The sequence below is a fragment of the Bubalus kerabau genome, chromosome 9, assembly GCF_029407905.1.
Source record: "Bubalus kerabau isolate K-KA32 ecotype Philippines breed swamp buffalo chromosome 9, PCC_UOA_SB_1v2, whole genome shotgun sequence".
NCBI classification, from domain to species: domain Eukaryota; kingdom Metazoa; phylum Chordata; class Mammalia; order Artiodactyla; family Bovidae; genus Bubalus; species Bubalus kerabau.
In genome coordinates this window covers 31,982,584-32,010,537 of record NC_073632.1, presented here as the reverse complement: position 1 = coordinate 32,010,537, position 27,954 = coordinate 31,982,584, and the positions used below count along the sequence as shown (strand labels likewise).

Below are 27,954 nucleotides of genomic sequence, written 5' to 3'. Positions count from 1 at the left end.
CACCATAGGGCTTCCCAGGTAATGCTAGTGGTAAAGAGCCTGCCCGTCAATGCAGGAGATGCAAGTTTGATCCCTGGGTGGGGAAGATGCCCTGGAGAAGGAAATGGCAACCCACTCCAGTATTATTGCCTGGAGAATCCCATGGACCGAGGAGTCTGGCAGGCTACAGTCCTGCTGCTGCTGCTGCTGCTGCTAAGTCACTTCAGTTGTGTCCGACTCTGTGCAACCCCATAGACGGCAGCCCTCCAGGCTTCCCCGTCCCTGGGATTCTCCAGGCAAGAACACTGGAGTGGGTTGCCATTTCCTTCTCCAATGCATGAAAGTGAAAAGTGAAAGTGAAGTCGCTCAGTCGTGTCCGACTCTTAGCGACCCCATGGACTGCAGCTTACCAGGCTCCTCCGTCCATGGGATTTTCCAGGCAAGAGTACTGGAGTGGGGTGCCATTGCCTTCTTCTAGGCTACAGTCCATAGGGTCACAAAGAGTTGGACACAACTTAGCACACACGCACACACACACACACACACCCCACCATATTCTCTGGCACCATTAGAATGTAACTAGTCTTACTTCGTTCTCCTCAAAAGTTAAGTACACATGTGCTAAAAAGTAATTAAAATAATACATGTGGAGTCAAGAGAACTGGAAACGTAGTCACCAACTACATTTTTTTTTAACAAAGTCCATTGTATGATCTATTTGTATTTATTATCAGCCATACAATAAAGTTCCATTTGAAGTACTCAGTAAAATTTTCTTAGACCAATTTGGAAGAATGTCTGATAAAAATAGTGTTTAGATTTACAAAGAAGCTTGCTCAGGGCAACTTTATCTTAACACGTTAAACTAGCCGGGGAATCATTATGAGTAACTCCTTTGTATCCCTGACTTCAGGTACAATTGCATGAAACTTTATTCAGTTTTAAAACTCTTTAGTGAATAGATTTTGTAGCACATTTAAATACAAAAAGTAGTAATTTTCCCAGCTTACTGAAATGGCCTCACTCTCATTATGTTATATAATTCATTTTTCCTCTAGCATTTATTTTCCTAGTATGAGTTATTTGTTGATTCATGGTTTTATCCTTATAATTGACAGTGTCTCTTATCTTTGGGTATGCCCATTTGTTTTGGTTTGTTCATCTGTCTGACTTAGAAAATTGAGTCCTTTTACTGAAGAGAAAGTCCCAAAGCACGGTATTTAGTTTTGTTGAGGTTAGTGGAGGGTGGGGCAGGGGTTGCATCTGCTAAATATTGAAAACTCAGCAAATCCAAAGAAATAGCTTTCCTGGTGTGAATTACAGAACATGTTTGAACGATATGTAGTTGTGATACTTTCCTCAAAAGCATATGATTGACCTATTGTAGTCAGGTGTAAAATTGGTTAGGAGAGCTGCTTCAGTTATCAAATAATACTTCCTGGTAAGATGAATTTTTTTTTTTTTTTTTTGTAAATGATATAAAAGACTGGAAAAGTTTATATTTTTTGATAATTTAAACACTTCTAAAACAACCATTTGTTTCAGTATTAATTTGCATAACAAATCCTCTTTCTCCCTGATGATATTGCAAAGGTCAATTTCAGCATATTTATCATAGTTTGTTCTGAACGTAGATTCCAAATTCACATAAGCTGAATTTTTTTTTTATTACTTAATTTCTTTTATCTCCATACTGGTCTCAATCTGAAAACTAATAGGAACAGATGTAGTATTAAACCCCGAATATTCGTAAATACGGCATTATTAAGACTGGCTTACCAAATTTTCTAATACTGGTGAGTGAAGACACTTCATTTTGAATGAGGGTATTATTAGCCGTATTCCCTCCAAGATTCATCTTAAATTTTTTGTTTCAAGCAGTATGTATTTGTAATAAAAAAGATCACTATTATTTTAAAACACAAAGTGCCCATTTGAAAATGATATGCTGTTGGATGCTTCGTAATGTTAAACAGATGCAGACATAAAGACAAAAGCAAACTCCAGAGTATTTTTGCAGCCATGAAACCACCATAAAAAGAGTGTTTGTGACCCCAATGTTACCTTAACATTGTCTTCAGCATTTCATATTTAATTATAATAGATTACTCACCAATATAATAAATATAGATTTATGAGATACTTTAATGTTCTTAAAACAAATGAAAAAACCACCCAAGAGGAGCCTCACCAACCCTGAGGTTGTCCAGATTGCATTGGCTAAGATTAAGTAGAAGACCATTCATCTCCAAGGGTCATGCAATTAATCTCAGAGTGGGAGTTAAAGCAATGACTAAGCAGAAAAAGAAGCTGAAGTACAAGCCTGTAACAAAAGAAATTGACGCTCCAATGTCAGGGAACTTGTTATTTCCTTTTTCTGTGTGTGAATAGACCTAAATGCTCACTCTTAACTATCAGCTTCTTTGAGTCCTAAAGTCCCACTTGTTTTATTTTAGGTCAGCCATTTTTCATGACTATTCTTAATATGGCCAAACACATGGAGGGAATTAGCCTTTAAAAGAACATAATGTATTTTAATATCTAGGAAGCGGGGGGGGGGGGGGGGGTGGTCGGGGGGGAAGCACTTTATCTTAGGAATCACCAGAAAGTAGTTTAGGATGAATTTATAATAATCCGGGGTTTGGACAGTGAAAAACCTCAAGATATGTTATAAAAGAAGAAATATTCTACTCTAGGGTTTATATATTTATTTAATTTCAAATAAAAGTCAAAGTTTCAGTTCAGTTCTGTAGCTCAGTAGTGTCCGACTCTTTGCGACCCCATGGAATGCAGCACGAAAAAAAGTGTTCAAGTTTATCTTCATTTAACTCAGGTGACACTCGTTACAAGATGTGAATTCCTTGTTGCTGAATTACAATACTCTTGATAATCCCTATGATTCTCCATGGCAGCAAATTTTTACTTCTAATAAACACTACCTGTTTCCACCCCCCTCCACCCTACTAAGATTATCAAACCTTACATTTTAAACCAAGACTTGTTTTGAACTTGTTCTTTTCTTAATGGTAGAGCCTTCCTCTAACTGGAGAGAGTTCTGACCCAAAAATTGGCCTGCCTTGGGGGTTTTTATTGTGATATGCCACGGCTGATGGCTCACAAAAGTGACTGTTAAGTCTGCTGCTCACGTCAGTGTTCCCACTGGATATTTTGCTCATTCTTTGGGAATTTAGAAGAATAACAAATAACCAACAAATCATCAAAAGCTATAACATGTTACCCAATTCTTGGGAATAAGCCAGTGAGACTAAAATCTGCTTAAATTATCACGAATGTGAATTCCCAGCCTTTCAAGCTACCAGATTGTACCAAATGGTCACCAACAACAATTTCATATCTCAGCTGTACAGAAGAGGCACATTCATCTGGTATCTATCAACCATGAGGTCCTGCCTCCTTCTTAAACCCAGCTGGCCATCCAGCAGGCAGGACCTGTATATTTGCTCCGAGCAGAAGAGAGTGCCCTGCCAAAAAGAGGATGTGGATACAAACATAATCTGAAATTAGTTTATGGTTGGCACCAAATATTCCATGCCAGTAATAAGTTCTGATCACAAGAACTGAACTCTGTATTCTATTAGAATTTCTGATAAGGTGTGACGAGTAAGTCAGGAACTATAAAGATGAATAATCAGAGTTGGGTGAACAACTAAATTGGTTAAACAGGAACTGAAAAGCAGTTTTTAAAATGTAAATTAAGAAGATTTGCATCTACTTTCTCTCTTTTTTCTAATAACTTGAGTAAGACAGATGAAAGACAAAGGGAGAAAGGACTCACAGGAAGCCAAACTTTTTACAAATGTGTTTGTTTTTCCTCAAAAGTCAATTATTTAATGGCTGTCCAGGGAAAGGAGGGAGAGACAGCCAAATAGTGGTCTTAAAGTTTTGTTTTTGTTTCTTGGGGTTTTGCTGAGTTTTTTCAATGACTGAATAGAATAATAAGTTTTGTTTCACTAGTATTAGTCTCATACTGTGGGTTACAGTCCTTTGACTCGTTTCTGAAACAGAATGAAGTGTTTAATGAATCTGGCATTCATAGAATATTAATAGGTATTTACCTGTTTCTCTAGGACTTTACATTCTGTGAAAGAGTCTATAGTTATCTTTAATTCAAATATTGAAATGTTAACTAATTTTATTTCACTGTATATATTTTTAAATGGTAGATTATACATTAAGTCGACAAGTAGTGACATTTTGTAGAATTTGGGTTGAACAACAACTTTAAATGTTACAAAAACTCCTTGAGATTCTCTAAGATATATACACATGCTTAGTTACTAAACTCAGAATATATGTCTTAAGGCAGCTTAAATTTGAGCCCTGTTTTCTCACATAATAATAAAAATGAAAGACAAGTAACATGATTAAATTTTGGGCAACTTAGTTTTTAGGTACCTCTTCAAAGATTTTCCTAAAATGATTGGAAGTCTAATAAATTAAAAATATTCTCCATGCTATAAATATGCTCAACTGTAAGTCAGAATAGGCTTCCCTGGTGGCTCAAACAGTAAAGAATCTGCCTACAATACAGGAGACCCAGGTTCAATCCCTGGATCAGGAAGATCCCCTGGAGAAGAGAATGACTACCCACTCCAGTATTCTTGCCGAGAAAACTTCATGGACAGAAGAGCCTGGTGGGCTAGAGTCCATGGGGTCACAAAGAGTCGGACATGACTGAGTGACTAACACTTCACATAAGTCAGAATAAATAGTAGAATATCTATTTCCTTTGAATTTTCAAAGAAAGACATGCTGGGTTAAGGGTCAACATCAACATGAAACAACATTTATTGCCTTGTATTACATATTATATATGATAGAATCATATTATTATATAATCTTAGACATTTCCAAAAGATATTTATCTTTAGTTAACTTATATAAATCAATAAAATATGTGGATATACAAAATAGATATTGTTCTAGATTGTAACTAGATTTTTTCATAGTATGCTTCAAAAGTATGAAAATATTGCTGGGAAAGGAACATCTGTGACTTTTCACATCTAACTTTTCTTGATTATTTCTAAGAAAGCAGACTAAACATGCAGTTCTGACATAATGCAGCATCCCATTTTGATTTCTGGTTAGCTCAGAAGCCTTCATTTGGCTGAAAAAAGTCTCTGAAAAGGGCAAAACTTTCTGACCTCAGGAGGTTCTGATAGGAAGAAGTAAAGCAACGAACACTGTGAGTTCAGAAAACATTGGAATAAATTCCCTGAAGCTCTATAACCACACTGGTGAGGGTGCTTGGAGGAAGGCATAATTTCATTCTTAAAGAATCTCCCTGTTTTTACATTCTTTCGTTTCTCTTAAAGCTGATCTTGCAGATGATATACTCCAGATGAATTTCTGCTTAATAGGAATCCTTGTTCACAAATTGATGCAGAAAATGTATTCACCATACATGTAAAAATAAGATGGAAAGGACCCATCTTGTTTCACAACTTTGTCTTAAAATAATCAGGTAATTTTCAGGAGAAGCAAATTTTTGGTTCTCACAGAACTGGATAAATATTAGAGGTTATGAACTTTTTAAGAAATTAGTATTTCTGACATTTGGCTGCTTTTGATCTACTATTTTTCACTTGATCATCAGTAAATTCAGTTTCTCCAAATGTCCAGGAAGAAAGTTGCCAGAAAGAAATGTATGGTGCTCATGTTCTAAAAGTCTGTGTAGACAAGCGAGATGTTATTCAGAACCAAGACGATCCATTCAAGTTTCCTAGAGCATTTAAATAGCAAATGGCCTTCAAAACCATTTTGGCGTATATTTATGAGCTTAAATATAAGAAAACCATTACAAAGTTTGGGCTCATATTAGTTTTCTATCACTGCCAAAATTTAGTGTCTTAAACAACACAAAGTTATCATCTTACAATTCTCTTATGTCAGAAGACCAATACATGCCTAATCAGTTTAAAATCAGGGTGTCCAAGGGGCAGTATCTCTTTCTAGAAGTGCTAAGGGAGAATTCATTTTCTTGCCTTTCCCAGCTTGTATAGATTGCCCACATTTCTTGACTCATGGCCTCTTCCTCCATCTACAAAGCCACAAATGGCAGGTTGAGTCTTTAACCATACCATATCTCTGACTCTTTCTTCTGCCTCTGCCTTTTAAGTTCTTTTAAGGACTCATGAGGCCTTCCCCAGTGGCTCAGCAGTAAAGGATCCACCTGCAAATCAGGAGATCCAGGTTCAATCCCTGGGTTGGGAAGATCCCCTGGAGAAGGGCATGGTAACCCACTCTAGTATTCTTGCCTGGAGAATCCCATGGACAGTGAAGACTGGCAGGCTACAATCCTCGGGGTCATGAAGAGTAGGACATGACTGAAGTGACCCAAAATGCATACACAAGGACTCGTGAAATTAGACTACGCTTACCTAGATAATCCCAGATATTCCATCCATCTCAAAGTCACCTGAATAGCAACCTTAATTCCATCTACCTTGTAAAGCAGCATATTCATAGGCTCCAGCATTAGGACATGGACAGCTTTGGGAGGCTCTTATTCTGCCTGCCACTGAGCTGTTCCAGCAAAACAAGCCACACTACTTATAAATTTGAAGCCCCCCCCCCTGCCCAATTTACATAATGTTCTCTGAAGGGGCCCTGGATAAATGATTACCAAGCCAAGGACCAAACATTAACTGGCATTGCTCCTTTTTATGAAGTGAAGACTCACAGTGATGATTTCCTCCATAAGAAATTGTTGACAGATTCAGCTGTCTGCCTGGTTCTTTCATTACTCTATATATCCCCTCTGACTATCCTCACTGATTTAAAAAAGAAGTTAATCCTTCTCATAAACAGACTGTAGAAAATATGACTAAATCCATCATCTCTAACTCATCAGGCATGTGTTGTGCATATTAATTAGAGGACAAACTGAAGCCTAGAAAATTGAAAGCTGGATGTAACGGTACCATGAGTAAGCCTTGCTTCCAGCTGGAGTGACGTGATGATGCCATTCCTCATATAGAACAGTTTTATTTACAGGATCACACCATCACCAAAAACAAAGATTCCTTTACTAAAAAGAATGTAAAGAAACTGACAAAGCAATATCATTGTGACAAAGGCAAAGTAAGTCTAAAAAAATAAACTTGATGTCCTATAAGAAAATCTGTTTTCATGAATAGAATTGTCAAACTCTTCCATTGATTAAGTTTTGTGGTATTACTGTTTGCTCAGCTTTGCATGATTCTGGCATTGAACACTCTGTCTATTCATCCTTTCATTTGACTTTATGAGTTGAGTAACTGCTGTATTCCAGAAACCATCCTAGATGCAAGAAGCGAAAATGGCAAGGAGGATACATAAATCTGTATGAGACTCACTCGAGAGTTTACAATTTCATGTGAGAGTTGGTTGTAAACAAATAGTGGTAAAATAGACAGATGGGTTGGGTGTTCTGGAAACAGAGGAGATAAAGTATAATTGGTTCTTGAAGAACAAGTAGAATTTTTCTAGCTAAAGAAGCTTTCTATTAAGGACCAGCATCTAAGGCACAAAAGCAAGAAAGAATATGATGTGATCAGATAATCATGACACATGTGGTTTTAGCTAAATCAAAGGCAAATTGGGGAAAGAAATGACACTCTATAAAACAGACTGGAGTCAGATTCTGAAGGACCTTCTAAGCCACACACTCCCAACTTTGGAAGTACAGGAACCAGGGAGATTAAAAAAACAAGAGATCAACAGGAAGAGCAGAGCAGCCCTCTGTGCAATAAGAAGGTAACCTGACAGCAAGGTAGGAAACATCTGGAAGCAAAAAAAAAAAAAAAAAAAATGCAATGTCCCTAGTTGTACAAAATTATACCCTAGAGATGGTAATAGGCTTGAACTAAATGAGAATGAAGAGACTGTAACAAGTTTGAGAGACATATAAGAAGTAAGATTTTATTTTAAATTTTACTAAAGCACATGGACTTGAGTCATAGTCCTAGACAGCATATTAAAAAGCAGAGACATCACTTTGCTGACAAGGTTGATATAGTCAAAGCTATGGTTTTTCCAGTAGTCATGTACAGATATGAGAATTGGACCATAAAGATGAGTACCAAAGAACTGACGCTTTTGAACTGTGATGATGGATAAGACTCTTGAGAGTTCCCTGGACAGCAAGGAGATCCAACCAGTCAATCCTAAAGGCAATCAGTCCTGAATATTCATTGGAAGGACTGATGCTGAAGCTGAAACTCCAATACTGTGGCTATCTGATGCAAAGAGCTGACTCATTGGAAAAGACCCTGATGCTCAGAAAGATTGAAGGCAGAAGAAGGGGGTGACAGAAGATGAAATGGTTGGATGGCATCACCAACCCAATGGACATGAATTTGAGCAAACTCCAGGAGATAGTGAAGGACAGGGAAGCCTGATGTACTGCCGTGCGTGGGGTCACAAAGAGTCAGACACAACCGAACAACTGAACAACATGGACTTGAGTGGGTTAAGGACTTCCACCAAAAGTCTTAAAAAATTAAGTGCCCCTGAAGTTTTATTTTAGGCATATTAGAGCTTTTCTATTTTCAAAGGTGACTTGGTTTACTCCACTCTTTTGTATTTTCATAGAGAGCACCACCACCAACATCATCATCATGTTTTAGGAGTTATAACTTTATAACTATAAACAACATATATAATTATAATTTTTTCAATTTTCTAAGTACTTGTTCCTCACACCTATCCCAACTAGTGAGAAGAAGAGGAATTATCTGTTCATGTTTATAAATGAGGCAACTAAATTACAGAAAGTGCTTCACTTAAGGTCACATAGCTGCTAAGGAACATAGCCAAATATAAAATGCACATTTTCTGATACCCATTTCACATGTTTGACATTTAATTTAATACCACACATATTTTTAAGCTCATACATATTTTTAAATGAGGTCTTGAGAGTTTAAGTAACATCCCCCAAGGATAGACAATGACTAAATGGTTTGGCAGGGAGTCAGACTAGGATCTGTCTAACTTCAAAGTCCAAGGTCATACAAGCTAGACTTTACTGCATCCCTACTCACCTTCTGGAGAATAACTAGAGAAGACTTCATGGGCAAAGCAGCCTTTAAATGTATCTTGAAGGATGTCTATAGGCAAGGAGTGATTTTCAAAACATTTAACAACTAGTACAGTAAAATATGTGATTAATCCATGTGTGAACCAAAAATGTTAAATATATTAGCATACCTAAAGAACACAAGTAGTTGTTACGTGTTGTAAGCAATAGGGAAAATCATCTATTAGAGCATTTGGTGAGCTCTGAAATATTTGCTGATTTTTAGAAATCACTGGTATTGTTTTCTGTTAGGACAGAATCATCACCCACACCCAGACCTGTTCATACTCAGGGAAGGCTGCCCACAAGACAGCCTTTTGTGCTTCACTCCTCAAGGCTTCTGGAGCTAAAAGGGCCAATGAAGTCTGCAGGATCCCAAAATGTACTTGATTAAAAACGCCTAGGGCTTCCCTGGTGGCTCAGCGGTAAAGCATCTGCCTGCCAATGCAGAAGACACGGATTCAGTCCCTGGACTGGGAAGATCCCCTGGAGAAGGAAATGGCAACTGACTTAGTATTCTTGCCTGGAGAATCCCATGGACTAAGGAACCTGGTGGGCTGCAGTCCAATGGGGTCACAAAAGAGTCAGACACACCTTAGTGACTAAACAACAGCAAAAGGATGGCCAGGGTGTGATGGAAAAGGAAGGATTCTCCTTCCTGTCCCTCCAGGCCCTAGCCCAGCAGAGACAAATCTGCCAGTCTTACTCCTGCCTTCCTTAAATATTTGTACTCCTCAGCATTTTTAAAATTTGTTTTAATATTTTATTAACATTATTAATACTTATTAATATTATTATTACTATTTAGTGTTAATAATAATATTTTGGCTGCGCTGGGTCTTTGCTGTATGCAGGCTTTCTCTAGCTGCGGTGAGCAGGGGCTACTCCCTAGTTGCAGGGCTCAGATTTCTCACTGCAGCGGCTTCTCTTGTTGCGGCACACAGGCTTTAGGCACTCAGGCTTCAGCTGTTGCGATGCATGGGCTTAGTGGCCCCGCAGCACATGGAAACTTCCCAGAGCAAGGATTGAACCCGTGTCCCCTGCATCAGCAGGCAAACTCCTTATCACTGGACCACCAGGGAAGTCCATATTCCTCAGCATTTTCAATCACCTCCTGACTACTACCCTTTTTCCTAAAAATCCCCTGGAGATAAGGCAAAGTTTTATATCAATCATTAGTCACATATTCCCCTTTCTACTTTCAAGCAGTCTTCAGGGATACAAGAAGATTCTGTATTTTTCTCAGAAAATAAAAACCCAAAACATGAGATATTAAAAACTGTTTATTCCTTTAAAATATTTTTTGCTATTTCATTCAGCATTTTTATTTCCAGGACCTTCTTATTTGATTCTTAAATACTCAATTAAACAATAAATATTCATTTTCATGGAGATTGAGTAAGAGGGCGTTCGTTCCTTCAGAAACAGTCACAGTTTCTTTCATTTTCAGGTCATTTGGCTTAAGTCTTTCCAGGACTTTCTCTGGTTAATTGCATTGCACGTCCCATTTGCTGCCCTTGCTACACCCTCTTCAACTGACAGTATCATCATATTATCAAATGGCCCCTCATTATAGTGGAATTCTACTGAATGCAGAATTTGGTGGATTACAACAAGAGCCACAGTCATTCAAAACTCAAGAGGAAATCAAGCTTCTGAGACTGTGTAGTTCCAGTTCAAAAGATTGGGCCCAAGACTGGGCCAAGATAAGCCAGGGTCATTTTTCATTATTTTAGAAGAAGACTACATTCCCAGCTCCACCAAATAGCACATCATTTATGCCTGCTATAGAAGATAATTTGAAGAAAAACTTATTTTGCCATCTTTCAACTTTTCACAGTCAGTTCCCTTCCCTTCCTCCTGTTTCCCCTCTCTGTCTCTCTCCCTAACCCCTCTTATTCTCCAGCCTCAAAAAAATTTTTGTTAGGCCCTGTTTCCCAGTTTGGGGCTGAGAGTTGGTCCACATTCCAAGTTTCAATGAAACCTTAGAGCTTTCAAATCCCTTAAACTGTTCTGGAATTCAAGTTCCTCCTCACAGTAGAAGACAGTCAGATCCTCTGTAATCTCTCTGTGCATCCTGGACTTCTAAGGTCTCTTCTGAAGCTGCCTTGTGGAAACTGCAGTTATTAATCATTGGTTTGGTCCCAAAGATGATCTTCTAGAGCCTGACAAATCAAAATTAGTTCCTTGCAACCATGATGTAGCTCTCTGGAGTGGGTTGTACTCACTTGAAACCAATACTCAAATGGAAGTGGCTAGCTGGCAGAAAAGTGACAGCGTTAGTCACTCAGTCATGTCTGACTCTTTGGGACCTCATGAACCGCAGCCTGCCAGGCTTCTCTGTCCGTGGAATTTTCCAGGCAAGGATTCTAGACTGATTTGCCATTTGCTTTTCCAGGGGATCTTCCCGACCCAGGGATCAAACCCAAGTCTCCTGTACTGTAAGCAGATTCTTTACTGACCAAGCTACCAGGGAAGCCCCTAACTGGCAGAGGACTCCAAAATGTCATTCATTAAGACAAGTTGTTCAAAATATTGGGTAATCACAGCATGCTTTGGAGAAGGAAATGGCAACCCACTCCAGTATTCTTGCCTGGAAAATCCCATGGACGGAGGAGCCTGGCAGGTTTACAGTCCATGGGATCACAGAGTCGGACACGACTGAGTGACTTCACTCACTCACTCACAGCATGCTTGCATGTGTGAGAATAACACCAAAAGTATCTCTGTGCATGCCTGCCCTTCCCCATCTCTCCCTCAATAGAATGACAGGCATTAAATCAAGAAAAAAAGAGCGTCATTCATATTTTCTCTTAGTTTTTCAACAAATATGTATTGAGTCACTACTGTGCACAGGAGGCTTGTGACAAAGAGCAAGGCAAAACTAGCACATTCTTTGGAGCAGTGGTAGCAGCGCTTACCTGTGTACCCAGGCACGGAGGCCTCCCTATGCCTCCAGGTTCTCTGTGCATAGAATTATGCAAATGAATCAGAAACCCACTACTGGAAACCCCAACATTACCCACCCCACCCCACCCGAAATAACCCATTCTGTGACTTGCATTTCCTTTCCAAATATTTTTATAGGGAAGCAGAATTAAGGTTGCATTTCTACAAGGTAAGTCCATCATATTTTCAATTATTACTACTACAAAAAATAGAAATATAATTTTATATATATACACAAAATATAACTACTTTTACAAAAAATAGAAATATAATTCAATATCATCATGTTGTATTACAAAAGGGCCTAGAAATATATAGGTCAGAATTCATTAGATTATATATATATATATATATAATACATATAATGTACACTTAGAAACCCGATCAAAACAATGGAAGGAAATGAACTAGTTAGTCATGAAGAAAGAAGAGAGAAATTGGGCTTCCCATGATAACGCTAACGTTAGGAGAGAAAGTCCTCGTGTAAAAGAGTATTTGAAGAATAAATATAATTCTTTAAATTTTCCTGCATTAATCAGATGCATATTAGGGCACCATATTCTATTTTTCCTAAAACATTTTGAAAGTTTGAAAAGAAAGAAAGGGTGCAAGTTAATTTAAGTTTAATTTAACATATGGAAAATGTTTGATAAGAAAAAAAGTCACGTATAATCTAGCAGAGTCTCTTAATTTTAAAGGTTTGAGTTTCTGAAGGACTCTTTTAATTGGCTAAATCCCCTTTTAGGCTTACTGAAAATTAAATTGGAAAACAGGCTTTCTGTCTTGAATTGGTATTTTTAAATCCACCAGAAAAATAGAACTTTTCCATCTGTGGTGGGAAAGGACCTATAAATAAATATGTGCATATATATTTATATATATACACAAACACACACACACACATTTGTTGCACATGTGTCTACCCTCCTGACTCTTTCCCCACCCTAACATGTACAGTGAAAAAGGAAGCACAACGAAAAACTGTAAAGTGAGATATGGTAAAATATTACTGTGAGTGAGTGCGTGTTAGTCGTCCAATCATGTCCAACTCTTTGCAACCCCCCAGACTGTAGCCCGTCAGGCTCCCCTGTCCATGAGATTCTCTAGGCAAGAATACTGGAGTGGGTTGCCATTTCCTTCTCCAGGGGATCTTCCCAATGCAGTGATCAAACTCAGGTCTCAAATCTTGCTTAATTATCGGACTGATATTTCTAGATGAGTGAACACTCAACTGCTAAAAACTTAAAGAAACTAAATTGTTTGTATTCCATTCAAGTATATGTAACCACTGTTGATGAAATAATTACAAGGTGCTATCTTGTTGGTTATGAGAATGAATGTGAAAAGTATCTCTAATGAAAAACAGATCTTTGCACCAACAGTGAGAGGAAAAGAACTAAAACAGCTTACGTTATCTACTAAAGGTGAAATATGCCCCATCTGATCTTATTTGCATGAATGAAGAAAATTTATTTCTTACACATTTTAATATAGTAAAGGCTACATGGGATTTTCTATGTTTTCCAAGCTAGTTAAGAAATCGAGAGTTTAGCATCAAGTCTATAACAGAAAAGAAAAGTGAAAATATTTGAGGATGTACTGAAGGTGCATTAAAAAATGAGCTTTACGTAAGTAATCAATAAATTTCTGAAAACAGTAAATTATGACTACAAAAGAGTGTGACATCTTTACTAAAAATGTGGAGTAGCACATGCTAAATGAGACACTTGGTAGTTGTTTTTCCCCCTGTGATGTAATTCCAGATTAGAGTTACATTTTTTCCCCCATAGAGCAGTAAAAAGCTTCAAAGGAAGGAAAGAGTGGGATGTGGTAGAATGAGAATTAGACAGCACAGTCAGCTGGTACATAAAATGATGAAAGAGACTAGAATAATATCAACATCTTGTATAATCAATCACTGCAAATGTGTCACCAAGTATGAGGCCATCTCCAACTGTCAATACAACCGTGAAGACAATCCGGGTAAGGGAGGAAGTACAGCACAGTCAAACATGCCTATCAACACTTCTTTTTTTGTCTCCGAAGAACAAAATTCTGAGACGAGACAAGTTCTTGGAGCAAATGGAAATTTATCCAAATGAAAATCAAATGATAAATGCCAAGAGAATATTCTTTCTTTGGATTTATTTCAGTCCTGTAATTTAACCAGCTGGAATGAATTTTCAAGTAGCATTCTGTTCAGCCTTTTGAAATGGAGGACTTTCCTGTTAATTGGAAAGTTATATTTCATCAAAGATGAAGACAGTGCTCTTGGCTTAGAGATTCTCTTAAAAAAAAAAAAAAAAAGCATTTGGTGGATATTTACCATAAAAAGATTTCAGAACCTGTATTTCAAGTAGGAAAAACTGAACTCTGAGCCTACACACCTAGCTGGAGGAAAAGAGGAAAATTCAAATACCAGTGTTATCCTAAGCTCTACACAAAAATGCACTATCGCTGTGTTTTCTCTCGAGAGGAATATGCAAGGATGTAAAACAGTTTAAAATATCAAGTGTTAATTTTCAGAATCAAATGTTGATATAACTGAGGTTTCTGATCTTCTAAGGTAAATGAATTGGGTAAGTCAACATATTGAAGCATTTTTAATTGTTACTTTAACATGTTTTATGGGGACTGGGGTAACATGATTGTCAACTCAGAAAGATTTAAAGCAAGAAAATGAATATTCACTAGGAAAAAACATTTTTAAGGCTCAGATTTTCAAAGTGCTCTACACTTTGAGCATATTTCCAACTTATTGTTGACTAGTAACATTTTAAAATTGTTACATTTAAAATTTTAATGGACACAAATAAGAAAACTAATTTATCACAAAAGTGAAAAAAATTAAGTATAATGAAGTATTAAAGAATTAATTGTTCATATTTCTTAAAGGAATCACTCAAAATATGGTCTGAATGATAATTGTGTGTTCTGCTCTAAAATAATTTTGCAAGAAATCCTACCTGTAATACTATCTTACATACTTTAAGTTTGGCAATATGCATATGGTAGGAGTTTTCTAAGAGGCTATTCTACTGGGCATTTTTTTCATATTTAAATGGCTGCAATCGATTTTTTTAAGGATGATATGAAAAAAAATTGATGAAAACATTCCATAGATTCACATATATTCTCTACCTTGCTATATGAGGTGGTAGCCTGTTTAGCAGCCACCATGAGTTGAGGGTGGACCCTGAGGAAGAAAGCAAGGTAAAGAATGAACACTGCAACCAAGAGAAACACATCACTTCATCCCTGAGATAGTCATTAATACTTTGAGAAGGCGGATCTCAACTGAAAATTTCAGAGAGGATGCTTCACAATGCTACAAGGCAAGCTTCAACAGTTTTTGAAATAGCGGTACTAGCCACATCACTATCTAAATTTCTGAAGATAAGCAATATACACATATCCTCATAAATTCATAAACAGTATGTTAAACACTCCAAGACTCATATCCAGAATCAACGTTTTCTAAGGAGAGCCATAATAGTAATTTTACAAATTAGTCGTGAATTTCATGGTAGAAGTAATGAACCAAATTTAATTGATTTAAAGCTGAAATTTACCAACACATTCTTTGACAGCAAAGAAAATCAGAATGTTTATGTGCTTATCCAATAGATAAAATTGTATAAGACCCAAGATCTAGTTCTAAACACACTATGCAAACATGCTTAGATCAAGAAACTTTCGACACATAAATTGTACATGATTTAGTTTCCAAGAATTTTGTAATCTAACATAATGTGCTGGGTAGAATTTCAAAGTCAAGTTAAGAAATTTTGCACTAAAAAAAAAATAAAGTACACTGAAATTACTAATTTCAAATGAACTTCCAAACAAAAGTAGTTGATTCAAAAGAAATCAGCCCACATAAAAGAATATTAAATTTAAAATAGCTATATAATATAAATTGTAATGCCCTGTTATATTTTTTAAATATTGTAAAATAAAATACGGGATACACTTTACTTTTATAATGGGTAAATTGTGCATATTGCAAATAGTAACACATTTGAGGGTTCTTTTTTCTCCTTGTACTTTTTAATTATTTTTATCTTTTTAATTTAAATTTATTTATTTTAATTAGAGGCTAATTACTTTACAATAATGTATTGGTTTTGCCATACATCAACATGAATCCGCCACGGGGGTACACGTGTTCCCAATCCTGAACCCCCCTCTCACCTCCCTCCCCATACCATCCCTCTGGGTCATCCCAGTGCACCAGCCCCAAGCATCCTGTATCCTGCATCGAACCTGGACTGGCGATTCGCTTCTTATATGATATTATACATGTTTCAATGCCATTCTCCCAAATCATCCCACCCTCTCCCTCTCCCACAGAGTCCAAAAGACTGTTCTATACATCTGTGTCTCTTTTGCTGTCTCGCATACAGGGTTATCATTACCATCTTTCTAAATTCCATATATATGCATTAGTATACTGTATTGGTGTTTTTCTTTCTGCCTTACTTCACTCTGTATAATCGGCTCCAGTTTCATCCACCTCATTAAAACCGATTCAAGTGTATTTTTTTAATGGCTAAGTAATACTCCATTGTGTATATGTACCATAGCTTTCTTATCCATTCATCTGCTGATGGACATCTAGGTTGCTTCCATGTCCTGGCTATTATAAACAGTGCTGCGATAAACATTGGGGTTTAATACTGATGACTTACAAGAAGGCATCGTAGTATGCATTATTCGGTATCTTTAACAGTCCCTTTTGGACTCTAAGTTAATGCCCCTTTTGAGTGCAAAAAGTCTACAGGGTAGTGTTCTGGGCAACAGAAGCACTGTGATAGACTGGAGTTACCTTGGGAGAAAGGCTTATGAAAAGTTCAGTTGGGACATGGAGCCAGAATTCAAAATTTCAGATCCTATATCTTCAGTGAGTAATGAAACTGCTTAAACAACTTAAGGAGAGAAAAAAATCCATAAAGACCTGTTGACAACAATCAGTAAGAAACATATTTGCTTTGGCAAAAGCAAGTTCATTATGCTAAGATATTATGAAAACATAGATTCTAAAAAGTTGTTAATATTACTATTTATGATGTCTGCCATAAAATGAAGTTATTGATAATAGAACTGCCTTCAAACCTCAGTGGGATTTTGAAATTTGAATTCATACAGTTTTTCTTCCTCTTTATCTGATATTAAATGTTAGCTAAATATAAAAATCTCTGATAAATTCTATTAGAATGTTAAAAGTATAATAGTAGTAGTTTTAAAGTTCAAATGAAGTTTATAAGTTACCTATGAATGATGAAATATATAAATGATTTCCAAATTACATGTATACAATACGTCACCTCTATATGATTGTGCTGCTGCTGCTGCTGCTAAGTCGCTTCAGTCATGTACAACTCTGTGCCACCCCATAGACAGCAGCCCACCAGGCTCCCCCGTCCCTGGGATTCTCCAGGCAAGAACACTGGAGTGGGTTGCCATTTCCTTCTCCAATGCATGAAAGTGAAAAGTGAAAGTGAAGTCTCTCAGTTGTGTCTGACTCTTAGCGACCCCATGGACTGCAGCCCACCAGTCTCCTCCGTCCATGGGATTTTCCAGGCAAGAGTACTGGAGTGGGGTGCCATTGCAGAGGGGTGGAAATAATGAAAATTACTTGTAGCAATGAAACAGAAGCCTGTAACGCATGGTGTAAATGAACGGTGCTGACACGAAACATCTACTGCAAAGTACTCTTAGGTTCTGAAGAGCAGCTGGGTGCTCAGGAAACTGGAATTTCAAGAGGTCAAGGAGGTATGTTCTCATCTTTACAAAACCTCTATGTCTTCTTGTGTTAGTTCACACCTGGACACTGTATTTTCTTTTTCATTTTTTTGTCCTCATCAGTTTCAGTGTAAATAAAACAAGAACACAAGGATGTCATGTCACATGGTGCTCTGTCAAAATAGAATGTGAAGGCAGAGAAGCACAGTGGTTTTCCTCATCTGAAAAGATGTTTTCCTCATCTCTCCATGGAGGTGATAACAGAACTTATAGACACAGTACTTACTCTTAGAAGTATGGCTGGCACTTGGACGTGTTCATTAAATTTTAGTCATCTATCCTTACTCTTACTATTTCTAAAAATTGTTATTGTTTTTGTTTAGTCGTTAAGTGGTGTTCAACTCTTTGAGACACTATGGACTGCAGAATGCCAGGCTTCCCTGTCCTTCACTATCTCCCAGAGTTTGCAGTTTTCATGTCCATTGAGTCACTGATGCCATCCAACCATCTCATCCTCTGTTGCCCCCTTCTCCTCCTGCCCTCAGTCTTTCCCAGGATCAGGGTCCTTTAGAAAAAGCAAGGGATTTGCAGAAAAACATCTGTTTCATTGACTACGCTAAAGTCTTTGGGTTGATCACAACAAACAGTGGAAAATTCTTCAAGAGATGGGAATACCAAACCACCTTACCTCCTGTGAAACCTATATGCAGGTCAAGAAGCAACAGTTAAAACCAGGGATGGAACAACAGACTGGTTCAAAATTGGGAAAGGAGTACAACAAGGCTGTATATTGTCACTCTGCTTATTTAACTTATATGCAGAGTGTATTATGTGAAATGCTGACTGGATGAATCACAGGCTGGAACCAAGATTGCCAGGAGAAATATCAACAACCTCAGACATGTAGATGATACCACTCTAACGGCAGGAAGTGAAGAGGAACTAAAGAGCCCCTTGATGAAGGTGAAAAAGGAGAGTGAAAAAGGTGGCTTAAAACTCAACATTCAAAACACTAAGATCATGGCATCCGGTCCCATCACTTCATGGCAAATAGATAGGCAAAAAGTAGAAAGAGTGGCAGATTGTATTTCTAAAAATAGACAGCGTTAAGTCATCTTCATCTTGATTATTACAACAGGATTACTAATTGGAAGTTTAAGGAGCAAAGAGAGGAGAGACATAATTAATCCAGCAGAGGGAAAGATTACAAGAATGGGGAAGATTTTTCTGAAGGTGTGACACATAAGCACGTAAGTCTGAGTTAGATCCAGGGATACTAGAGAATGCATTCTAGGGAAAGGCATCAGTGGGATTTGTAACCATTGTGGGTTATGGTGAGTGATGTGCAGGGGTGACTAGAAAGAGCAGAATGAGGACTTCAAAGTTGATGACTACTTAAGCAGGGGTCAGGTCACCGAGGATAAGCACCCTGGGTGCCATGGTAGGAAGCTTGGGTTTATCTTCTTTAACCTCTGAAAATTTATACTGAGTACATTATAGTCAGGACAATCTTATTTCAGAATCCCCAAAAGAATGGGGCATAAAAAGATTTGTTGTTGTTGTTTAGTCAGTAAGTCATGTCTAACTCTTTCTGAACCCATGAACTGCAGCACACCAGGCTCTTCTGCCCTCCTCTATCTCCCGGAGTTTACTCAAATTCATGTCCATTGAGTTACTGATGCTATCTATCCCATCCTCTGCCACCCCCTTCTCCTTTTGCCTTCAATCTTTCCCAGCATCAGGGTCTTTTCCAGTGAGTCAGCTCTTCACATCAGGTAGCCAAAGGATTGGAACTTCAGCTTCATCATCAGTCCTTCCAATGAATTTTCAGGACTGATTTCCTTTAGGATTGACTGGTTTGATCTCCTTGCAGTCCAAGAGACTCTCAAATCTTCTTTAACACCACAGTTCAAAAGCATCAGTTTTTGGCACTCAGCTTTATGGTCCAACTCTCACATCTGTACATGACTACTGCAAAAACCATAGCTTTGGCAGACAGACCTTTGTTGGCAAAGTGATGTCTCTGCTTTTTAAGATGCTATCTAGGTTCGTCTTAGATTCCCTTCCAAGGAGCAAATGTCTTTCAATTTCATGACTGAAGTCACTGTCTGCAGTGACTTTTGGAGCCCAGGAAAAAAAGTATGTCACTGCTTCCACTTTTCCCTTCTATTTACCACAAAATGATGGATGCCATCATCTTAGTTTTTTAATGTTGAGTTCCAAGCCATTGTTTTCACTCTCCTCTTTCACGCTCATCAAGAGGCTCTTTAGTTTCTCTTCATTTTCTTCCATTAACAATGGATGAACACCTCTTATATTAACTGTTTTCAATTGGTAGCCAAAATGCTGTTTTAGTCTTAATATCTTTGCAAAAATGGGCTCAAGATAATTTCCAAAATTACAGCATTTAGCAGAGCATGTAATGATACATCAAATTATTTTCCTGCAAATAATTACTCAGAAGCATCTTGGAAGTTAAACGGAAATACAGTTGAACTAATTCATGTATTAAACAATGGTTTACCCTTATACAACTTCAGAGGGTTAATCCATGTATAATTTACAGTCACCCTCCATATCTGTGGTTCCCCTGCATCTGGGGATTTAACCAACCAGAAGCTGTAGTACTGTAGTATTGTTGAAAAATATCCATGTATAAGTCGATCTGTGCAGTTCAAACCTGTGTTGTTCAAGGATCAACTATACAGAGTAGATAAAACAGGTAGCTTAAATTTCCATTTGGAGAAATTGTCTGCCTATTTTAAGTATCCATTATACCATATTTGCACTGTATTTTAAATAAATTCCTAGGTTAAAATAATAGAAAGGAAATAAGTATTTCTGTTCTGTTAAACAACAAAAACCCAAAAGGTTTTAATGCATTTCTCAAGTCAATTCTACTTGGTAAAAATATAGCTGAGAAGGAATTTAGCCTTGCTGACTTTCAGCTCTGTTCTACACCACTAGGTCAAGCTGTCCTGTGTTTATATAGCCCACAATTCAAAGACCTTTAAATATGTATTTACACAATAGATCATATTTGCTGAAGTCATACTGTAGCAATTTGCCCTCCTTTGCGTAATTTCTTCAGTGATGTCTTCACAAAAAAGGAAAAAAATTGGAATTTTCATCCTCTAAACATAAAATTCAGGTCCAATTCTAGATCCAAAAATCATCAAATTAACTTCTTTTTCACGTCATTTGTGCTCTTTTGAAAGTATTAAGTCTTGGCTTCTCAAATGAATTTCCTGCCGTACCCAATAAAGAGAACTACCTAGCAATGAATTTCGTACTTTTGATGTGATACTCATTTAACTGGCTTGATCGTAGATTCTGTGATATTTAGTCCTCAGTTCATAGAGTGTGGGATGCACTTTTAGCGTTCTGAGAAAACTTAGTCTTGGAAGTTGAGCTACTTAAAGCTCAATAGCTCCCCTTAGTGGTACCTTGCAAGAAATTCACCAAGAAGCAGCTTTTATAAAGATCTATACACAGATATATCTAAATACCCTGAAAATTGTGAACTAATATTCCTAATTTGAGTAATTCTCAATAAACAAATTCTATTTGTGATTCTAACGAGAACGATTCTTTTATTCATAACCCTATTACATTTAAAAAGATAATTGAGCATTTTCTGCGGTTTTTATTTTTACTTGGAACTTAAAATATGTAATACACAATTTAGGAAATATTATTCAAGAGCACTTATTTTGTTCTTTTTTAATATATTTGTTTTTCAGTTCATACTTCTGTTTGAACATATTTTAAAAAGACAATCTGCAAGTAATTTTTTATTCTGTATATAGGTTCCTGTTCCAAATGTACCTAATTAGAAAACTTGACTTAAAAATTAATAGTACAGTAAGTAAAAAAAAAAATACTGGATATTCATGGGAAACTATAAGAAATTAAATGATCAATGCTATGATATGACATAAACTTTTTGAAAGCACATGTTTGAGAAAATTGGATTTCTATTGATCTCTAGTTATGGTTCTTAAATGTAGCTGCACAGAAGAATAAACTGGGAATGAACATGTTGTTAACTCCTGGGCACATCATAAAACTGCTGACTCATAATCTCCAGGAGTGGCACTAGGAATCTATTTTTCAAAGTCATCTGTGCTTGGAAACCCAGTTTGCAGATGGCCCTAGGAGATCTTTACGTAAGTGACAATATGGTATTTTATTCATGGGCTTACCTGGTGTCTCAGATGGTAAAGAATCCGCCTTCATGTCCCTCAGCAGATGAATGGATAAGAAAGCTGTGGTACATATACACAATGGAGTATTACTCGGCCATTAAAAAGAATACATTGAAGCAGTTCTAATGAAGTGGATGAAACTGGAGCCGATTATACAGAGTGAAGTAAGGCAGAAAGAAAAACACCAATACAGTATACTAACGCATATATATGGAATTTAGAAAGATGGTAACTATAACCCTGTATGCGAGACAGCAAAAGAGACACAGATGTATAGAACAGTCTTTTGGACTCTATGGGAGAGGGAGAGGGTGGGATGATTTGGGAGAATGGCATTGAAACATGTATAATATCATATAAGAAGCGAATCACCAGTCCAGGTTCGATGCAGGATACAGGATGCTTGGGGCTGGTGCACTGGGATGACCCAGAGGGATGGTATGGGGAGGGAGGTGGGAGGGGGGTTCAGGATTGGGAACACATGTACACCCGTGGTGGATTCGTGTTGATGTATGGCAAAACCAATAGAATATTGTAAAGTAAAAAACAAAAAAAATTTTTTTAATAAAATAAAAATTACATGCAATTATTGGGTTGGCCAAAAAGTTCATTTGGGTTTTTCTATGACATCATACAGAAAAAGCCGAATGAACTTGGTGGCCAACCTGATAATTAAACTAAACACACCAATAATAAATACTTAAAAAAAAAAAAAAAAAGAATCCGCCTGCAATGAGGGAGACTTGGGGTTCAATCCCTGGGTTGGGTAGATCTCCTGGAGGAGGGCTTGGAAACCCACTCCAGTATTGTATTCATAGAAAATAACTTCAGAATCTCAAAAATGTCAATCACCTACTCAATTATGATTTGCAACAAATATTGAATAATATGTGGCTATATGATCTTCACAGAGATTTAGGCTAAATTTTAGCTACTCTTTTAAAAGTCAAGGCTCAAAAATAAATACCAGTCATCACCATACTCACTTTATGGGTTCTTATTACTTTTAGAAGTGTTTCTGAAATAGAAAATAGCCTTTTCTAAACTAGTCACAGAAACACCCAAATTCTGCTTTGCTCTCAGATTCTGACACTTGCCCTTTTCCAGTTTTCAGTACCACTGGTCCTAGAACAAATTCCCAAAATGGCAATCAAGTCCTGTCTGTCATTCCAGCTTCTCTGGGTAATATACTATATATAGACTCTGATCAAACCACGGAAGTCTACTTCAGTTCCCCAGATTCACCATGTCCTTGCATGCCTTCATGCCATTGACATATTGTTCACTGCCTGCTGTGCCCTTTTTCCCTCATCAGCCTGGCAGACTCTCATTAATTCTTTAAAGCTCAGCTTAAACATCACCCCATCCAGGGAGTCTTTTTCAATCTCCATTGGCAGAGTTCAATGCTTTCCTTGCTCTGCAACCAATAGATCTTGTGCATGCTACAATTTTTGCATTAGTGTGCGACTTTATTTATTGTATCTGTCTCCATATCTCACTTGTATCTCCAGGTTTTAACACACTCCTTGGCAGGGATAGAGGCTTAATTCCTGTTTGTGTAATGAGTTAATAACATTAGCCTTCCTTTCTCCCATGATTAATATGTACCATGGACTATGCTAAGTGCTTTACAAGCATCCTTAAAAAGTTTAGCAAGTGGTAATGATTATCCCCATTTTAAATATCAGACAATTAATCCCAAGAGATACCAACTTGTCAAAAGTCACACAACTAGCTGGTTGCATCTAGAATTTGAACACCATGTTTTTCTGACTAATGTAATGTTTAATGTTCTTAAACGTTACACTTCTATGCAAGGACTAATTTCTTTTTGATGGTTTCTATCCAAACACCGCCATCATAGCTGGGACATAGAAGCATGATGAACATTCTTTTCATCATTGGAGCACTCTACAACCCAATTCTGGTGCACGTGTGTGCATGCACACACATAATCAGTGAATGACAAAGCACAAATGTATATGTAAGACTGTGATAACTGGAGTGCATAGTTTGCAAAATCACCAAAAAATGTATAAAATAACTCCTGCCCACATCAATGAAAAGTCAGCAGAATAGAAAAAGAAACCCCCTTTAATGAAAACCTGACAGAGGTTCCCAAATTGCATGTGATTTTTAATGGACTAGAGACACTCTTCTGCATTTTTATTTCTTGGACAAGAGGAAAATATATTACTTATGCAAAAGGATAGTTAGCATTTCCAACCACTAACACATGGCCTGTAAAAAATAATAATCTCATTTTTCTATTGCGCAATAGCCCTCTGTTAGGCAACAACAACGTACAACGTGCTAGTTTCCTGTTCCTTTAGTAGAGCCTCCCCTTTCACTCACCGCCCAGACTAAATAGTTATTCCTTGGGTAATAAAACTCTAATACTGAGTTTCAAGCTACTTCCAAGAATGTTTCTGCCTGTATTAAGAAATAATCATATCAGTTTGCTAATAAGCAGAAATGCACTGTAAGTTGAATACGTTGTCACATGTAGCTAGCAGACATATAAATCAATCCATGACCAAGAAAGAAACAATATATTTTGTATGGTTGGGATCACAGCTGTAAAATGTTGGACCATCATCAAGAGAACAATGTCAAACACTGAACTTTGGGATGATTTCCATAAAAATAACATTTTGTTTAGGGTCAGTAGTTTTTATGGAACTTTGGAATGATTTTCACTGACGATATTTTTAGAGATGAACTTAAACACCTCCAAAACGCTCTTCAAATGGAAATATTATGTAATCTAACCTTTTCAGCCATGTTCTTTGGAAAATCAACCACATACCACAAAAACCAGCCTCTCCCTCTTTCAGTTTGTACAGATTTATGAAAATTAAATTATAGTACACATGCAAGACAATAAATTAGCTTTTCAGTTTTCTCTTAGTTACTAAGTTCATATCAGCACTGAAAATGTGTAAAGCAGCATGAAAAAAAAGAAAAAACACCCTGAATTTCTTCTATAGAAATCTTATCAATCCAGCAATAGTCTTTTAAGTGAAAAGAGTAGTGGAATTCATGAATCCGTATACAACTAGTCAGCCCTAGATGTAATACTCAACTCTAATATTTTTTGTTCTCTGCATATCCCAAATAATTTGCCTGATATTTGATTTACGTGGTCTGAATTCTTATTTTTGTTTACTCTTCTTTTAAAGTCCAAAATTTGGGGATTTTTATGTTGAGCCCAACTAGGCAAGTTTTCACAACGTAACTGGAAGACTTTATAAATATAGTCTCAGACAAAGCTAGTCGTGGCATAAAATCGAAGGAGACGGTGTTGGCTGAGCATACATATGCAGTATTAATAATGTTGGTTCCTAGAATTCCATAACCAGAGCTCAAGAAAAGGAAAGCCAAACCACTGAATTCAATATTTGCAGCCTATTTCAGGACGTGAAAATATTTTGGTTCTCCCAAGCAAATAATTTCTCGAAAATACTTTTGTTCAAAATGACTTTTTGTAGACTGAAACTAATTTCAGATTCTACATGACTCAGTGTGTAGGGATACACCCAATCAGAATTTCTTCCACACCCAGGTATACTTGGTTCTTAGTTTTCACTTACTGTATTGATTTGAATCAGTAATTTCTCACTGGGATATGTGTGTTAATGGAGATTGCTAAACCATGCCCTCAAAATTACTTTACAATGTAGGTTGTATGTGTAAAATGTTAACATAATAATAAAATATAGCTAATATACTAATTTGAAATTTTAAAACAATTCATCTAATTTGGTGCCAGACTCATGCACTTTGATCAAATTGTGTGCTAAGTCATTTCAGTCGTGTCTGACTCTTTGTGACCCTGTGGACCGTAGCCTGACAGGCTTCTCTGTCCATGGGATTCTCTAGGCAAGAATACTGGAGTGGGTTGCCAGGCCATCCTCAGGGGATCTTTCTGACCCAGGGATCAAACCTGCTTCTCTTATGTCTCCTGCATTGGCAGGTGGGTTCTTTACCACTAGCACCACCTGGGAAGCCCATTGATCAAATTACTCTCTCCTAAAACTGCCAACGGTTACCCAAGGCCAATAGAATGAAATTCATTTCTTCGTCCTGGTCCCAGTCTTTCTCTCATTATGCTTCCTACATCAAGACCTTTAAAGTTGTATTGATTCCACTTTTTAAAATGTTTCACACTGTGTATCTGAATAAATCTGTGCTTCAAACCCTGTTCAAGGTCAAGATTCTCATGGAATCCAGTATATTCAATAAACAACTACTCATTTGGTTGAGAGAGATAAAGTTCCTGCCCTCATGGCTAATACCATAGGGTTATTGATAAGTCATAGTCACAGGTACCCCTGCATGTAGAGAATTTTCAATAAAAATTATTTTCAACATATAAATATTTGTATTAAAATATAATTATCCTCAACCTTATTTACATATTTGTTATGAAAATTAATTCTCTTCTAGTAGATGACATGCAGATGTATCAGTTCAGTTCAGTTCAGTCACTCAGTCGTGTCTGACTCTTTGCCACCCTATGCACTGCAGCACACCAGGCTTCCCTGTTCTTCACCAACTCACAGAGCTTGCTCAAACTCATGTCCATCGAGTCGGTGATGCCATCCAACCATCTAACCCTCTGTTGTCCCCTTCTCCTCCCGCCTTCAATCTCTCCCAGTGTCAGGGTCTTTTCCAATGAGTCAGTTCTTCCCATCAGGTGGCCAAAGTATTGGAGCTTCAGCTTCAGCATCAGTCCTTCCAGTGAATATTCAGGACTGATTTCCTTTTAATGGACTGGTTGGCTCTCCTTGCATTCCAAGGAACTCTCAAGAGTCTTGTCCAACACCACAGTTTAAAAGCATCAATTCTTCGGTGCTCAGCTTTCTTTATAGTCCAACTCTCACATCCATACATGACTACTGGAAAAACCATAGCTTTGACTAGATGGACCTTTGTCAGCAAAGTAATGTCTCTGCTTTTTAATATGCTGTCTAGGTTGGTCATAACTTTTCTTCCAAGGGGCAAGTGTCTTTTAATTTTGTGGCTGCATTCATCATCTGCAGTGATTTTGGAGCCCAAAAAAATAAAGTCTCTCTCTGTTTCCATTGTTTCCCCATCTATCTGCCATGAAGTGATGGGACTAGATGTCATCATCTTAGTTTTTTGAATGTTGAGTTTTAAGCCATCTTTTTCACTCTCCTCTTTCACTTTCACCAAGAGGCTCTTTAGTTCTTCACTTTCTGCCCAAAAGGGTGGTATCATCTGCATATCTGAGGTTATTGATATTTCTCCTGGCAATCTTGACTCCAGCTTGTGCTTCATCCAGCCCAGCATTTCTCATGATATACTCTACATATAAGTTAAATAAACAGAGTGACAATATACAGCTTTGATGCACTCCTTTCCCGATTTGGAACCAGTCTGTTGTTCCATGTCTGGCTTTAACTGTTGCTTCTTGACCTGCATACAGATTTCTCAGGAGGCAGATCAGGTGGTCTAGTATTCCCATCTCTTGAAGAATTTTCCATGGTTTGTTGTGATCCACACAGTCAAAGGCTTTGGCGTAGTCAATAAAGCAAAAGTAGATGTTTTTCCTGGAACTTTCTTGCTTTTTCAGTGATCCAACGGATGCTGGCAATTTGATCTCTGCCCTTTCTAAATCCAGCTTAAACATCTGGAAGTTCATGGTTCACGTACTGTTGAAGCATGGCTTGGAGAATTTTGAGCATTACTTTGCTAGCGTGTGAGATGAGTGCAACTGTGCAGTAGTTTTAACCTTCTTTGAAATTGCCTTTCTTTGGGACAGAATGCAAATAGGTAACTGCTACTTGGAAACTTTTGAAAACAAAATAGAACCTTTTGTAGGAGCCAGATAACATATACACATTAGTAAGTTTCTTGAAAGAAAGTATTAATTTCTCAGTCTTGTCTGACTCTTTGCAACCCCATGGAGTGTAGCCCGCCACGCTCTTCTATGCATGGAATTCTCCAGGCAAGAATACTGGA

At 37.4% G+C, this 27,954-nt stretch overlaps 1 protein-coding gene across 2 annotated transcripts in view; it reads left to right on the top strand.

Moving 5' to 3' along the window:
• RSPO3 (R-spondin 3) overlaps window positions 1–27,954 on the top strand; it is a 106,554-nt gene that overhangs the window by 63,957 nt on the left and 14,643 nt on the right. The gene's annotated exons all lie outside the window — the stretch shown is intronic.